Source organism: Macaca nemestrina, chromosome 7 (genome assembly GCF_043159975.1).
Source record: "Macaca nemestrina isolate mMacNem1 chromosome 7, mMacNem.hap1, whole genome shotgun sequence".
NCBI classification, from domain to species: domain Eukaryota; kingdom Metazoa; phylum Chordata; class Mammalia; order Primates; family Cercopithecidae; genus Macaca; species Macaca nemestrina.
The window spans coordinates 101925165-101940966 of NC_092131.1; positions in this window are offsets into that span (position 1 = coordinate 101925165).

Below are 15802 nucleotides of genomic sequence, written 5' to 3' on the forward strand. Positions count from 1 at the left end.
TAACAATTCAAAGAATAAACAAGCATATAAGGAAAAACTGGATAGTCTCTCCCCTGTCTCCCTCCCCCAACCCACCCCTGGCTCAAGTCAACCTCACTGAGGCAGAGTGGGTTAATAATTTGGCAAGTTCATTTCCATTCCATCCCAGCACTCCTGACAATACACCCGAATGACAAACCCAGAGAGAGTTCTTTCTTATGAATACAGGGTGAGATGAAATTGGAACTTGCTTTTGAACTTAAAAATGTACTAATGGACATCATTCCAAGTTGGTGCATAGAGAATTAGCACACACACTCTGTGACTGAGTACAGTGTTTCCTGTGGGCCTGTAATCACTTGTTTAAAGGGTGCTCTACAGACGCTTTGGCTTATTTTTCTTCTGGAACAAGGAATGCTCTAATAAGCCTCCTCCTGCATGAATGGTTTAAGCCCTAGTTTCGTTACTCCCTGGGTTTAGGATAAATTTCCCAAAACAGGATCACTGGATGAAAAGGTAGCTGTGGTTAAATTGTGAATACGGCTTGCCATTTTATTCATAGCGATTCCCAAGTGCCCCAGAACTATGTGGGGATCCCAGTTCCCCACACCCTGGCCAACTCTAGATGTTATCCATTGGTCTAGACCTTTGCCAATATCGTGAGTGAAAACTGACATCTCATTGTTTTGAAATTGTGTTTCCTGAGTACAACTAAGATTAAACGTCTTTTCACCTGTTAGTTGGCTTTTAAAATTTCCTCTTTTGTGAAGTTTTGGATCTAATCCTTTGCCCAGTTTTCAATTGTGTTGTTTTTATTTTATTTTATTTTCCCAAGTCCTATTCTGCCCTAATGTTTATTTATTTATTTATTTATTTATTTATTTATTTATTTAGAGACACAGTGTCACTCTATCACCCAGGCTGGAGTACAGTGGCGTGATCTTGGCTCACTGCAAGCTCCGTCTCCCATGTTCACGCCATTCTCCTGCCTCAGCCTCTGGAGTAGCTGGGACTACAGGCACCCGCCACCACGCCCGGCTAATTTTTTGTATTATTATTTTTTTTTAGTAGTGACGGGGTTTCACCGTGTTAGCCAGGATGGTGTTGATCTCCTGACCTTGTGATCCGCCCGCCTCAACCTCCCAAAGTTCTGGGATTACAGGCGTGAGCCACCGTGCCCAGCAAGCACCCGGTTTTTTTTACAAACACCTTGTAGGACCTTTTTAGGACATTATTAATATCAATCTGTTGTTGTTTATATGTGTTGCAAATATTATTGTCCAATGTAATATTTGGCTTTTGCCATACAGAAGTTTGTATATATTTAAGTTTTTCCTTTTGTTATGGAAATTTGAAAACACACTAAAAAATAACAGTAATAATGAACCCTCAATATACCCATTTCTGAGCCTCAACAATTAGCAACATATAGCTAATTTTCCCCTGGTATGGAGTGTTCTTTTTGGCTTTGCTTGACTTTGCTTGTGGTGGTTGTGCAATGCAGAGATTTTTACTTTTATGTAGTCAACTGTAGCAGTCTTTTCATTTGTGGAATATGGATTTCATATACTTAAAAAGGTCTTCCCACTCCACGATTATTAGCAAAACAAAACACAAAATACTCTTTCAATACTTCTAAAATATGATTTATTGCCATTATTATTATTATTATTATTTTGAGACAGAATTTTGCTCTTGTTGCCCAGGCTGTAGTGCAGTGGCATGATCTCGGCTCACCGCAGCCTCCGCCTCCTGGGTTCAAGCGATTCTCCTGCCTCAGCCTCCTGAGTAGCTGGGATTACAGGTGTGCGCCACCATAGCCACCAGGCTATTTTTGTATTTTTAGTAGAGATGGGGTTTCTCCATGTTGGTCAGGCTGGTCTCGAACTCCCGACCTGAGGTGATCCACCTGCCTCGGCCTTCCAAAGTGCTGGGATTACAGACGTGAGCCACCGTGCCTGGTTATGATTTATTATTTTTTAAATGGTAGCATAGTAATTTTATCATATGGAAGCCCATAATTTATTTAACCAGTCCCCCATTACTGAACATCTAATTGTTTCTGATTTTCCCCTATTTTAAATAGAGGAAAATTGTATTGAGCATTCCTGACTTCTCCACCCCCTCTTGATTAAGTCAAAGCAAACCTGAGACATCTAATCATTTCATCCACAAATATAAGTTTATAATTTTTATTCTTTTATTTTTGAGACAAGTTTTGCTCTTGTCGTCCAGGCTGGAGTGCAATGATGCGATCTCTGCTCACTGTAACCTCTGTCCTCTAGGTTCAAGTGATTCTCTTGCCTCAGCCTCCTGAGTAGCTGGGATAACCGGTGCCTGCCACCAAGCGTGACTAATTTTTGTATTTTTAGTAGAAACAGACTTTCACTATGTTGGCCAGGCCTCCTGACCTCAGGTGATCGGCCTGCCTCGGCCTCCCAAAGCTCTGGGATTGCAGGCATGAGCCACTGCGCCCAGTCAAGTTAAAAAACGTTTTTAAAATAGAGATGGGGTCTTGCTATGTTGCCCTGGCCTCAATCAATGCCCCTGCCTCGGCCTCCAAAAGTGCTGGGATTACAGATGTGAGCCACCACACCTGGCATTCAAATTTTTATATTATAGCCAGGCGCAGTGGCTCACACCTGTAATCCCAGCATTTTTGGAGGCCGAGGCAAGTGGATCACCTGAGGTTGGGAGTTTGAGATCAGCCTGACCAACATGGAGAAACCCTGTCTTTACTAAAAATACAAAATTAGGTGGGCATGGTAGCACATGCCTGTAATTCCAGCTACTCAGGAGGCTGAGGCAGGAGAATCGCTTGAACCCAGGAGGCGGAGGCTATGGTGAGCCAAGATGGCGCCATTGCACTCCAGCCTGGGCAACAAGAGCAAAATTCCATCTTAAAAAAAAAAAAAAAAAAAGATGGCCGGGCACAGTGGCTCGTGCCTGTAATCCTAGCAGTTTTGGAGGCCGAGGCAGGCGTATCACAAGGTCAGGATATCGAGACCATCCTGGCTAACACGTTGAAACCCTGTCTCTACTAAAAATACAAAAAATTAGCTGGGCGTGGTGACAGGCGCCTGTAGTCCCAGCTACTCAGGAGGCTGAGGCAGGAGAATGGCGTGAACACGGGAGGCGGAGCTTGCAGTGAGCCGAGATGGCGCCACTGCACTCCAGCCTGGGCAATGGAGCGAGACTCTGTCTCAAAAAAAAAAAAAATATATATATATATATGTGTGTGTGTGTGTGTGTGTGTGTATATATGTGTGTGTGTGTGTGTATATATATATATAAAGCCTGTTAATCTTCTAGTCTTTTGTCTTCACTTTTAATTTTATTTACATTTTGAATAGACATGGTATTCACATGGTTCAACATTCAAGAGAAGAAAAGGATATGCTGAAAAATGTGTTTCCCACCCTGTTCTCCAGCTCCAGTTTCCTTCCTGGGAAACAACTCGTGTTATCAGTGCATGCACATATAAAAGCCAATTGTGTGTGTCTGTGTTTTTTCCATTTAAGTACAATTGATAAACGACTTGAACACTGCTCTGCATCCAGGTTTTATTACTTAACAACCTGTCTTGGGGAGCGTTCTGTAAGGGGAATCCTAGTTATTTTTGATAGTCATATGCATTCCAGTGTAGGGCATACAATAATCATTCGTTTATCCCATCTCTCTTGGTGGACATTTAGGTGGTTTCTCTTTTTTTTTTTTTTTTTTTTTTTTTTTTGAGACAGAGTCTCGCTCTGCCGCCCAGGCTGGAGTGCAGTGGCGTTATCTTGGCTCACTGCAAGCTCTGCCTCCCGGGTTCACGCCATTCTCCGGCCTCAGCCTCCCAAGTAGCTGGGACTACAGGCGCCCGCCACCTCGCCCGGCTAGTTTTTTTGTATTTTTTTAGTAGAGACGGGGTTTCACTGTGTCAGCCAGGATGGTCTCGATCTCCTGACCTCGTGATCCGCCCGTCTCGGCCTCCCAAAGTGCTGGGATTACAGGCCTGAGCCACCGCGCCCGGCCCATTTAGGTGGTTTCTAGCTATTAGGTTGGTGCAAAAGTCATTGCGGTTTTGGCTACAGTGTTGCAGTGATGCAGTGAAAAGCTTTGGGTATTCCTTTCACTTATGTGTGAGCATATCTGTAGGATAAATTTCTGTAAGTGCCAAATCAAATAGGACATGTGTTTATATGTTTGATAAATACTGCCCAAATATTCTCTTTCGAGGTTGAGTCAGTTTACACACCAACCAGCAATGCTGGGGGATGCGTTTTCCTCCCACCCTTGCAAACAGTGTGTTACCAAACTTTTTTTTTTTTTTTTTTTGAGACAGGTTGGAGTGCAGTGGCACGATTGCTCTATCGCTCCGGTTGGAGTGCTGTGGCACCATCACAGCTCACTGCAGTCTTGACTTCTCAGGTTCAAGCAATCCTCTGACCTCAGCCTTCCAAGTAGCTGGGACTACAGGCACGTGCCACCACACCCGGCTAATTATTATTATTATTATTATTATTATTATTATTATTATTATTATTTTATAGAGACGGGTTTTGCCATGTGGCCCAGGCTGGTCTCGAACTCCTGGCTTTAAGTGATTCTCCTGCCTCAGCCTCCCAAAGTGCTGGAATTACAGTCATGAGCCACTGTGCCTGACGTACCAAACTTTTTTTTCTCTTTGCTGATCTGGTAAGAATAGTATCTTTTGTAGTTATAATTTTCATTATCTTAATAAGTGAGTTATTGAACATCTTCTTACATGCTTATGAGCCCATTTGAATTTTCTTTTTGCAAGAGCAAGAACTGTCTCTTCATATTCTTTTTTTTTTTTTTTTTTTTTTTTTACCGGGATAGAGTCTCTCTCTGTCACCCAGGCTGGAGTACAGTGGTGCGATCTCGGTTCATTGTAACCTCCGCTTCCCAGGTTCAAGCGATTCTCCTGCCTCAACCTCCCCAGTAGCTGGGACTACAGGCACCCGTCACCACGCACAGCTAATTTTTGTATTTTTAGTAGAGACAGGGTTTCACTGTGTTGGCTAGGCTGGTCTCGAACTCCTGACCTCGTGATCTGCCTGCCTCGGCCTCCCAAAGTGCTGGGATTACAAGCATGAGCCACCACGCCTGGCCCATTTAGGCTATTTCTGATTTTTCAGTATTACAAGTAATACTGCAGTGAAAAGCCTTGCACATAAATATTCTATTTCCTTAGGCTAAATTTATTTATTTTTTTTTTGAGACAGCGTCTCGCTCTGCCGTCCAGGCTGGAGTGCAGTCACGTGATCTCAGCTCACTGCAGCCTCCCGCCTCCCAGGTTCAAGTGATTCTCATGCTCAGCCTCCCAAGTAGGTGGGACCACAGGCATGCGCCACCACACCTGGCTGATTTTTGTGTTTTAGTACAGAGAGAGTTTCACCAGGTTGCCTAGGCTGGCCCCTTCCTCACCTCAAGTGATCCACCTGCCTTGGCCTCCCAAAGTGCTGAGATTACAGGCGTGAGCCACCGCGCTCAGCCTCTTCAGGCTAAATTTCTGAAAGTGATCTTCATTCCTATCCCCAAAGTGCCCTCCAGAAAGCTGGGTTGCACTTCTGCCACAGCAGGATCTTTACTCCTCTTAAAATCTCTGTGGAGCCTGGGCAGGAGAGGCAGAGCCCCAGGTGGAAGATTCTCTCCTGGCCTGATATAGTGTTTCTTTGGCTTGTCAGACATGGAGGAGATTATGCCAGATATGATAGTGGAGAGGGTCAGACATGCATGAGACTGGAGAGAGAAAAAACAAAATAGCCTCTCAGGTCTCGCTCAGAGCCTACTTACTTTTACTTTACACACAATTGTATATTCCAATATGTTTGTGACCTGGTTTTTAAGAGCACAGCAGCAAATTAGGAAGGAGAAGCAAGGCTGCTACCTAGGGGTACCCTGGTCCTCCATGAAGTTTCCAAAAGAAGAGCAAGTATAAGTAAAATAATAATACACAGCCAGTCACAAAGCAATGAATTTGGACCATGCAGTGCAAGGCTTTAACTGTCCCAAGGATTCCAATCATGGATAAGGAAGAACTTAAATTTGATTATAAATCTGAAATTCGGTGTAATCCCAGCACTTTGGGAGGCCAAGACGGGCAGATCACGAGGTCAGGAGATCGAGACCATCCTGGCGAACACGGTGAAACCCCGTCTCTACTAAAAAATACAAAAAAACTATCCGAGCGAGGTGGCGGGCGCCTGTAGTCCCAGCTACTCGGGAGGCTGAGGCAGGAGAATGGCGTCAACCCGGGAGGCGGAGCTAGCAGTGAGCTAAGATCGCACCACTGCACTCCAGCCTGGGCGACAGAGCGAGACTCCGTCTCAAAAAAAAAAAAAAAAAAAAGAAGAAAAAGAAAAAGAAAAAAAGAAATCTGAAATTCGGGAAGTCAGCTTGAATATTGTGGTAGACATAATAATATCCTCCTCCTCAAAAGATGCCCTGGTTCTAATGCCCAGAATCTGTGAATAGGTTATGCTACCCCCGCAAAGGGAAATTACAGTTGCAGGTGGAGTTAAAGTTGACAATCCATTGATTTAAAATAGAAAGATTACCCTGGATTATCTGGGTAAGCCCAATGTAATCACAAAGATGTTTACCAGTGGAGGCAAGAGGCAGAACAGTTGGTGTCATAGTCACAGGTTGTGAGAGACTAGGGGCCACTGCTGGCTTGAAGATGGATGGGGCCACCAGTCAAGGAATGTGGGCAGCTTCTAGAAGCCAGAAAAGCCAAAGAAACAGGCTCCCTTCCAGCCTCTGAGAAAGCTGTATCCCTCAACCCCCTTGCTTTTAGTCCAGCGAGACCCATTTTGGACTTCTGATTTTACGAAACTTGTAAGATAGTAAATTTGTGTTGTTTTACGTTTGTGTTACCGCAGCCACAGGGAAGCAACACAAATATTATCTGGTACCGCCCAGTAAAGTTGCTCAGAGATGGGGAGCCCTGCCGGTCATGGCTCCACCCGGGCGGGGCTCCCGCGGCTACACAATCTCTGCAAGCAGGATCAAGATGAGAGGTGCAGGCCAGGTGCGGTGGCTCACGCCTGTAATCTCAGCACTTTGGGAGGCCGAGGCGGGCGGATCACTTGAGGTCAGGAGTTCAAGACCAGCCTTGCTAACATGGTGAAACTGTCTCTACTAATAATCCAAAAATTAACCAGGCGTGGTGGTGTGCGCCTGTAATCCCAGTTACTTGGGAGGCTGAGGCAGGATAATTGCTTGAACCCGGGAGGAGGAAGTTGCAGTGAGCGGAGAAAGCGCCACTGCACTCCAGTCTGGGCGACAGAGCAAGACTATGTCTCAAAAACAAAAAAAGGAAAAAGAAAAAATGAGAAGCGCCTGTTCCCGACTCCGGTGCTTTTTCGCAAAGTCGTGCTACTTCCCTTAGCCTTCTGCGCTGGGAGCCCCAGGTACCAAGAAAGTTGAACAGCGTGCTGGGGTGGGTCCGTTATCTGCACCACCCGTCTGCACGGGATGCGCGGGCTTCCTGCCCCGGATGCGCTAAGCTCCCTGCGGGACACTCGGGGCGCGGCTCCGAGCCCCTCCCCCGCGGCAGATGCCGTCCAGATGTGGCCGGTGGGGCCTGCGGGCTTCGGCGACGGGGGCCCCGTCGGGGGCGGCTGGAGCCTTGGTGCATCCCAGGCCCGGGGGGGAAGGCCGGGCCGTCGGAGGAGCGGAGGAGCCTTGGGGGGCTCCCGGGAAGCCGTGGGCTGGCGGGCGGGCAGGGGCGGAGCCCGGGCGGAGCTGCAGGCGGGCGGCCGGCTAGGGCTGAATCGGGAGGAGTAGTGGTCGGGTCAGGTTACTTCCCTTTAAAAAGACGGGCAAGGAGGAGTCCAGTGCTGGCGGGGCAGGGACGGCGGCGGCGCGGCGCGGTGTCCCGAAGACTCGGAACCCTCCAGGGTCCAGCGCCCCGCGGCCCAGGCAAGTGGGGCGGGAGGGCGGGGGCTGCGGGCGCGGGTAGGGGTCTCGCGGCCATTGGGTGCGCGGGAACCGAGGGAGCTGCAGACCCAACGCTTGGCGCTTGGGGAGCTGGACTTCTGCGGCCGCGACGCCCCTCTTCCCAGATGGGTAAACTGAGGACCAGGGAAAGCGAAGAATTCTTTTGGCCGAGCTCCCACTACGATCCCGCGGCCAAGTGGGTCCCCAGCAGGCCTCGCAGGGGTCGGAGGGGCTCCCATCTGGGGAGGGGGCCCCAGGGTGGGCGAGGGCGGCGTGAGCCTGGGGAGGACAGACGGGAAGGGCGGCGGAGCGGAGCCAAGCTGCAGCAGGGTGGACCCGGCTCGGTCGCGGCCACTCCGTCCCTCGTGGGTGGGGAGCGGCCGAATGCGAAGGGCGAACCCGGCCCGCCTGTGGGGTCTCTGGCCAAGACTGGGCTCAGAGGCCCCTTCTTTAACCTTAGATCTCGCGCCTCGGTCTAAAACCTCCGCCGCAGCCCTCGGTGAAGAGGAAGGGGAACTCTAAGTGCTCAACGCCCGCGTTACAGTCGCGTTCTCCCTCGCTCCTACAACCTGGCCAAGATGCCGGGGCACGGATGGGGACCGAGGTTTGGGGGTTGTGGAGCCTATTCCACGCCCTCCCTGGTGAGCAACTGAGACAGATCCAGGGCCCCATTGCAATCCAGTCTTGGTCTGGGAAGGGGTTCCCCAAACTGGGCCAATGGGATCCTTTCCTCAAATGACTCCATATCCCCCAGCAGTGCGGTGGGCCGGGACGGCCCAGGTGGGCTATGTCCTGGGGTTTTGTGACTTGATGCCCACTCCTCCCCCACCTCAGCTCCCGGACCGCACCCGCCAGGCCGCGTTCGGGGGTGGTCAGAGCCCTGGTCTCAGCCAGACCTGAGGTCCGATGTGGCTTCATCCCTGAGTCTCTAAACGCCCTGGCCTTACTGGGCCTCAGTTAATTCACCTGTGAAAGGGGAGGCTTGGACCAGAGGGCCCCTCAGGGCATGTGTTTTGTGTTGGGGAGGTGGGCGTGTGCGGCAGGGGTGGCCAGGAGGAAGTGGGGACGGCCTCTGTCCCACAGGAAGGCTGGCTGGCCCCATTTGGTATGGAGGAGCTGGGCAGGTGAGAAGGTGGACTCCTGTCTCCCTGTGGGAGGGCGTGCTGGGCCCATGTGGCCCTCATCCACTATCGGCCACCTTCCTGTGGAGCCCTAGCCTCCAAGGCCACACAATGAGTGCAAGGAGGCCACCAAGAGCGCTGCTCCCACTTCACAGATGGGGAAACCGGCCCAGTGTCCTGAGGCAGCCTTGCCCCCTGCCCTGTGCTTCCCCCAGAGCCTTCTGGGGAGTGGGACCTTCATTACACCCTGGCGCTCCTTACACCCCTACAGCCTTTAAGCTAAGGCTTCCAGCCCCATCACTGTAAGAATTGTATGCTAGGCATTCTGAGAACATAGATGGGGGTCCCCATGTCCGAAGAGGTAGAGGTATTGGAACTCGGTCCAGTTCCTGAGCTGTGGCTCTGGTGGGAGATGTGGAAGCCTATTCTGGGGCTCCTGGACAGCCCTGGAGGCGTGGCATGGATAGTGTGTCAGCCGCACACCGAGGCCCTGGGGTGCCCTCATCCACATTGGCTGGCAGCCATCTATTCCCAGCCTGGGCTCCACCCCGGGTGCCTGTCACTCCTGGCCCTATAGTGGTCCCAGTCACACCTTGGAGGCAAGATGTGTGTCCTCCGCAGGCCTGTGTCTGGAAGCAGCCCCCAGCACTCCCTGGGTGACAAGTTCTACTTCCGAGAACTACCCCTCAGCTCCCAGCCTTGGTCTGGCCAAATGGGTGTGTGTCTCCTCTTGTGGTCTTCAACTCCCCTGGGCACTGCCACAGTAGATGTGGGGGGCTGTATGGGAGGACATTTTTAGGAGGCATATGTAGTTAAGCTGTTGAACCTGCTGCTAACTAGCTGTGTGACCTTGGGCAAATCACTTAACCTTTCTGTGCCTCGGTGTCTTCATTTGCCAAATGGAAGTGATTATCCTGGTAGGGCACATAGTAGGTGCTCAGTTTCACCTACTATGTGCCCCACCAGGATAATTACCCCCCATTTGGCAGACAGGAGTTGCCAGGCAGGATCTGTGGCCCCTATGTGTACCTCCCCCACCCACAAAGGCCTCTGCTCCTTCCCTCCTGTGTGCCCTGCACTGGGCTGAAGAGGCTGATGAGAGGCAACTTCCCACTGCGGCCTTCTGAGGTTCTTGCAGGAGGGGGCAATGGCCAGGGCTCCCAGAGGAAGCACCCTGGGGTGATGCAGCTATGGACAGAGGCCTCAGAAGCCTGGGAGAAAGGCAGGGGCCTGCGGGGACGGAGTGTGCCCTGGCCCAGCCCCAGCCTCATCCCTACCCTTCTCACTCACTGCTCCCTCAGAGCAGACAGATGAGCCCCAAGTTGTCCCTGAGCTCCCAGTCTACCCAGCCTCATAGTTCACAGTCAGGGACAGTGAGTGGGAGTGGGTGGGGCCTACCCAAGGACCCAGTGGTCAGGGATGGAGCGTGGATCACACAGCAGCTTACCCGGCCACAGGTGCTCCACTGTCCCGGCCACAGCCCCTCCCAGGCTCCTGGAGTCTTCATATTAGAGTAGAAAGCCTCTTACACTTCACATCTGAGACCAAAGAACCTCTCCCCACCCACAAGTGTGGGTATCTTCCACACTGTCCCTGTGACTTAGATATGCCCTGGCATGATCGTTGTCAACCTTCATGTTTTTTGGTTTTGGCTTTGGTTTTAGTTTAGAAGAACTTAAGTTTTCTGGGCCAAAACATAGGCAGGGAAGAAATACATAAACCCATAGAAAGGCTGCTTTAGTTGAGGTAGGTTGAGAGCTCAGATTCTACTCCGTCAAGAAATTCACAGTGAAAGGAACACATGCATTTTGCTCACTGGCAGAAAGAGCCAAAGACAACCCGCAGGGCCGCCACCCCCAACATCATACAGGGTGGAGCAGCAGTTCCCAAGGCGGGTGCAACTGGACAAGATGCTTTTAGGAGCTACCTAGAGGAACATTTTTTTTTTCTTTTCTTTTTTAATTGAGACGGAGTCTCACTCTGTCACCCAGGCTGGAGTGCTGTAGCACGATCCTGGCTCACTGCAACCTTCGCCTCCCAGGTTCACGCCATTCTCCTGCCTCAGCCTGCCGAGTAGGCTGAGGCACCCGCCACCACGACCGAGTAATTTTTTGTATTTTTAGTAGAGATGGGGTTTCACCGTGTTAGCCAGGATGGTCTCGATCTCCTGACCTCGTGATCTGCTCGCCTTGACCTCCCAAAGTGCTGGGATTGCAAGCATGAGCCAACACGCCCGGCCGAGGAACAATTCTTAAACCAATAGTCATGAATTGTTAATATAAATTAACACATCCAACTGTGATTTTATTATTGCTCAGAAGGAGGCTAAGAAAGTGAATTGATTTAAAGAAAAATACGAAGTAAATAATCACAAAGGTGAATCACGAAGGTGATTTGTGCACAGTCCAGAAGCCCAGGAAGGAATGTCGGATAGGGAAGATGGAACCTGTCCCGAGGATCAAGACTCTGAAGTTCCATCCTTAACTGCTGTCTCTCATTCTTGCATTGATGCCCCATTCCACAAGCACGTGTTGCCCGCCCACTGCATGCCAGGTGTGGAGGATACGGCACACCTGGTGCTACCCCCATGGAGGCACTTGGAGGGCTGCCTAGGGGCAGTACCACTGACGTGAGTCTCCAGGGCAAGTGAGCAGTGGATGAGGCAAAGGCAGGAAGCTTTCCAGGCCCAAGGATCAGCTTGTGTGTAGGGAGGAAGGGAGAATGAAGGAGGGAAGAACAGGTTGGACTTGAACTGAAAGAGACCACTGGGGTGGAACACAGAAGTGACAGGGGAGAGGGCTTGAGATGAGGCCAAAGAATCACTGGGGGCTGGATTACACGGGGCCTATAGGTCATGGCAAGGACTGTGGGTGTTGCCATTCATTTGGCCAACATGTATTGGGCTCCTGCCTTGTGCTAGGCATGGAGGGGCATACGAAGCCACCAAGCCTTCCTTTGGGGTGCTTACGTATAGTGGCAGGCTTTTGAACACATCACTAGGGTTTTTCTTTTTTCTTTTTTTTTCTTTTTTGAAACAGAGTCTCATTCTGTTGTCGTTCAGACTGGAGAGCAGTGGCACGATCTCCGCTCACTGCAACCTCCACCTCCTGGGTTCGAGCGATTCTTCTGTCTCAGCCCCCCAAGTAGCTGGGACTACAGGTGTGCGCCACCATGCCCAGCTAATTTTGTATTTTTATTTATTTATTTATTGAGATGGAGTCTTGCACTGTCCCCCGGGCTGGAATACAGTGATGAGATCCTGGCTCACTGCAACCTCCGCCTCCCGGGTTCAAGTGATTCTCCTGCCTCAGCCTCCTGAGTAGCTAGGATTACAGGCACCTGTTACCACGCCCAGCTTATTTTTTGTATTTTTATTAGAGACAGGGTTTCACTGGGTTGGCCAGGCTGGTCTCGAACTCCTGACCTCGTGATCTGGCCGCCTTGGACTCCCAAAGTGCTGGGATGACAGGCGTGAGCCACCGTGCTCGGCCTCAGTGGCGTTTTCCTAAGTGCTGTGATAGAGGTGGGAACTGAAGACTGGGGAAGCACCGAGGGGAGGGGGCGCTGGTGTGCATGATAAGGCAGTGACATTGAGTTGGGTTTTGAAGGATGAGTAGGAGTTTGACGAGAGGGAGAGGAAAGGCATTCCTGGCAATGGGAACAGGATGAGCAAAGTCACAGAGGTATGAAAAAGCCCAGATGATCTGGGGAGACGCTGGCAGCTGGAGCCGCAGTGGGCAGTAGAAAGAGGACAGGCCAGAGGGTCAAGTTCACAGAAGGTATTAAGGCCCAAGCCAGAGTTGAGGTTTCACTCTGCAGGCAGTGAGGGGCTGGGCACCAGGTTTGAATGGGAGAGTCCCACCCACACTCTTAGGAAGAGCCCTCTGCTGATGTGTGCTGGTAGGGTTGGGTGACAGGTGAGGGCAGCATAGCTGCCACTGCCCGATGGAGTGTGGAAGTGACCAGGCCTGGGCTGTGGCAGGGGACTGGAGGAGGGAAGCCCTTTTGTGTGTTCCTGAAGGTGGGGGCTGCAGAGCCTGGCTGTCTCTATGCCCCCAGCCTGGGTTGGCCTGGTGCCTAGAGCAGGGACCTCTCATTATAGAGCCAACTTTGGGCTACCTGCTGCACCAACTTGGAAGACCAGAGGCCTTGTCCAGAAGATAAAAGATTCCAGCCAGCTGGGCCTATGGTCTGAATCCAAAGCAAACAGGAAGAGACCATGGTGGGCCAGGCAGGGCCTCTTTCTTTGTTTAGAAAAGGGACTAGTTCAGGCCGACTTGTGGGTCTTTCTGTTGCAAAGGTGGGAGGGGGCTGCAGGCTCAGTTAGGGACATATCAAAAGGCTGTTCAGGGGCAGGCATGGCACCCCAGTGCCAGCCTGGGGGGTGCTATAAAGATGGCCTTGCTTGGCAAATTCCACCCTGATGGGAGGAGCCTGGCAGCATGCACCGGGAGCCACTACTCCTTCTCTCACCACGCCCAAGCTGGAGCCCTTCCTGACACCTGATTTTGCACGAGTGCCCCTTGGGGTCATCACCCAAGCCTAATGGGGTGGCTGCTGGTCACTGCAGTAGGAAGTCCACCCTGGTCCCAGACCAAGGCCTCTTAGGGAAGTGCCAAAGGCTCAGAGCACCCTCAGTCTCAAAGGTGGGCACCCAGGACTCCCCCAAAGACCCTGTGCTCAGACTCAGCCTCCACACACCAGATGAGAGGTGGCAGGCATTTGTGTTTTGCTTATGCCTGATTGAATTAATCCACGTGTCCCTTCAATTCACACATTGCATTTATTTAACAAGCCTTCCTGCAAGCTCAGGGGTGGCAGGGGCAACAGACGAGTGAGGCCCTCAGGGAACAGAGCTGAGGGAGCAGGAAGGCATGTGGGCCCTGGCATGCTTGGGCCTGACCTGCGTCCTGCCTGCCTGCCATGCTTGGAGAAGGGCTCAGAAGAGGCAAGCACTTCTCCTGGGGCAGGTGTAGGGTGAGGACAAGCTGGGAGACAGAGGCCAGAAAGACTTTGGTAAGGAGTTTCTCCTGGACTGACTCATTCATTCATTTACTCAGTTCTTCATGCATGTGCACATCCACTCAACATCTCAGTAATGAGGACCTACTGTGTGCCAGACACTGTGCTAAGTGCTGGTGAGGCCCTGCTGTCACGGGGCCTGCAGTCCAGGACTCAAGTTATCACCACACAGATCAAAGGGAAGACTGCACTGAGTTCTGGGGCTTTGCAGAACAGGTTTGTGGAGCTAATGGAGCTCACAGGAGCTTGACATGGTCAGGGAGGTCAGGGCAGCTTCCCTGCGGAAGACTTGTAGGATGGAAAGGAATTAACCAAGGCAATAGGGGAGAGAAGATCCAGGCAGAGGGAACAGATGTGCCAAGGCCCTGGAGCTTGATGAAGGCCAGAGTGGCTAGGGCACTGCAACAGAGGGGAAGAGGCCAGGAAATGGGCAGGCTGATTGTACCCAGGCTTGTGGGTTCCTTTAGAAGGTCTGGTCTGGACTCTACAAGGAGAAGGAAGGTTTTTTAGCAGTGGCATAAAATGATCCAATTTGTGTTGAGCAGGTTCAAGCAGGCCCAAATGGAGGCAGGGAGTCCATAAGGGCCCTGCTGTGTCCACATAAATGATGAGAATGGCTTTGACAAGTGCATCTTGCGATGGGGGAATGTGAGTAAATTGGATGTGGAATGAGGTCAGGCGGTGTCGAGGTCTGAGAAACTGGGCTGGTGGATGGGGAAAGTGACAATGAACATAATTTTCCTGTAAGGTGTGTATTTTATTGAGTATGGTAAGCAATATCTTCATTTCTACCAAGGATAGAAAGAGGCAATCATTGAGCTTTGGGTAAAAAAGAAGGGAATGATTTTTTTTTTTTCTTTTGAGTCGGAGTCTCGCTCTGTTACCCAGGCTGGAGTGCAGTGGTGCGATCTCAGCTCACTGCAACCTCTGCCTCCTGGATTCAAGCAATTCTCTGCCTCGGCCTCCTGAGTAGCTAGGAATACAGGCGCTTGCCACCACGCCCAGCTAATTTTTTTGTATTTTTAGTAGAGATGGGGTTTCACCATGTTGGCCAGCCTGGTCTTGAACTCCTAACCTCGTGATCCACCCACCTCAGCCTCCCAAAGTGCTGGGATTACAGGCATGAGCCACCGCGCCCAGCCGGGAATGATTTTTAATCATTCTACTATTTGGTGTTTAATGTGTTTTCTCATTAAATCTGTTCAACAAACCTGAGAGGCAAATACTGTTATTTATTTATGAGGAGAGAGGTTCAGAAGGGTAAAGTTACCTGCTCAAGGTCACAGCTGGAAAGAGATGAAGCCTTCAGCAAAAAAGCAAAACAACTCAATTCATTTTATTCCGTGAGCTGATAATGGAGGAAAAAGTATTTGGCAAGAAGGGGCAGGGAGGGGAACCTGGAGGAACTCCGTGCTCTTGAAGAATGAAAGGGAGGCTGGGACCTTGTCACTGAGGAGCTCCTGGCATCCTTCCAGAGATACAACCAAAGGGGTGACCCCAGTGTATTCTTAATAGGAGCCAGGAACCCTTCTCTGTGCACCTCCCATCTCTCGCCTCTGGGAAGTCCTTCCCTGACTCTAACCTCAGTTCTGATGCTGTTCCCACCCTCTCAGCTCTCAAGCAGATCAATGCAATGCCACCTGGCCACTTGCTCTGCCTGCTGGGCCCTTAGCCGGCAGCCTGCCCTTCAGCCCTCAGGCCTGATCCCAGGCTGCCTGCAGCCTGTAACC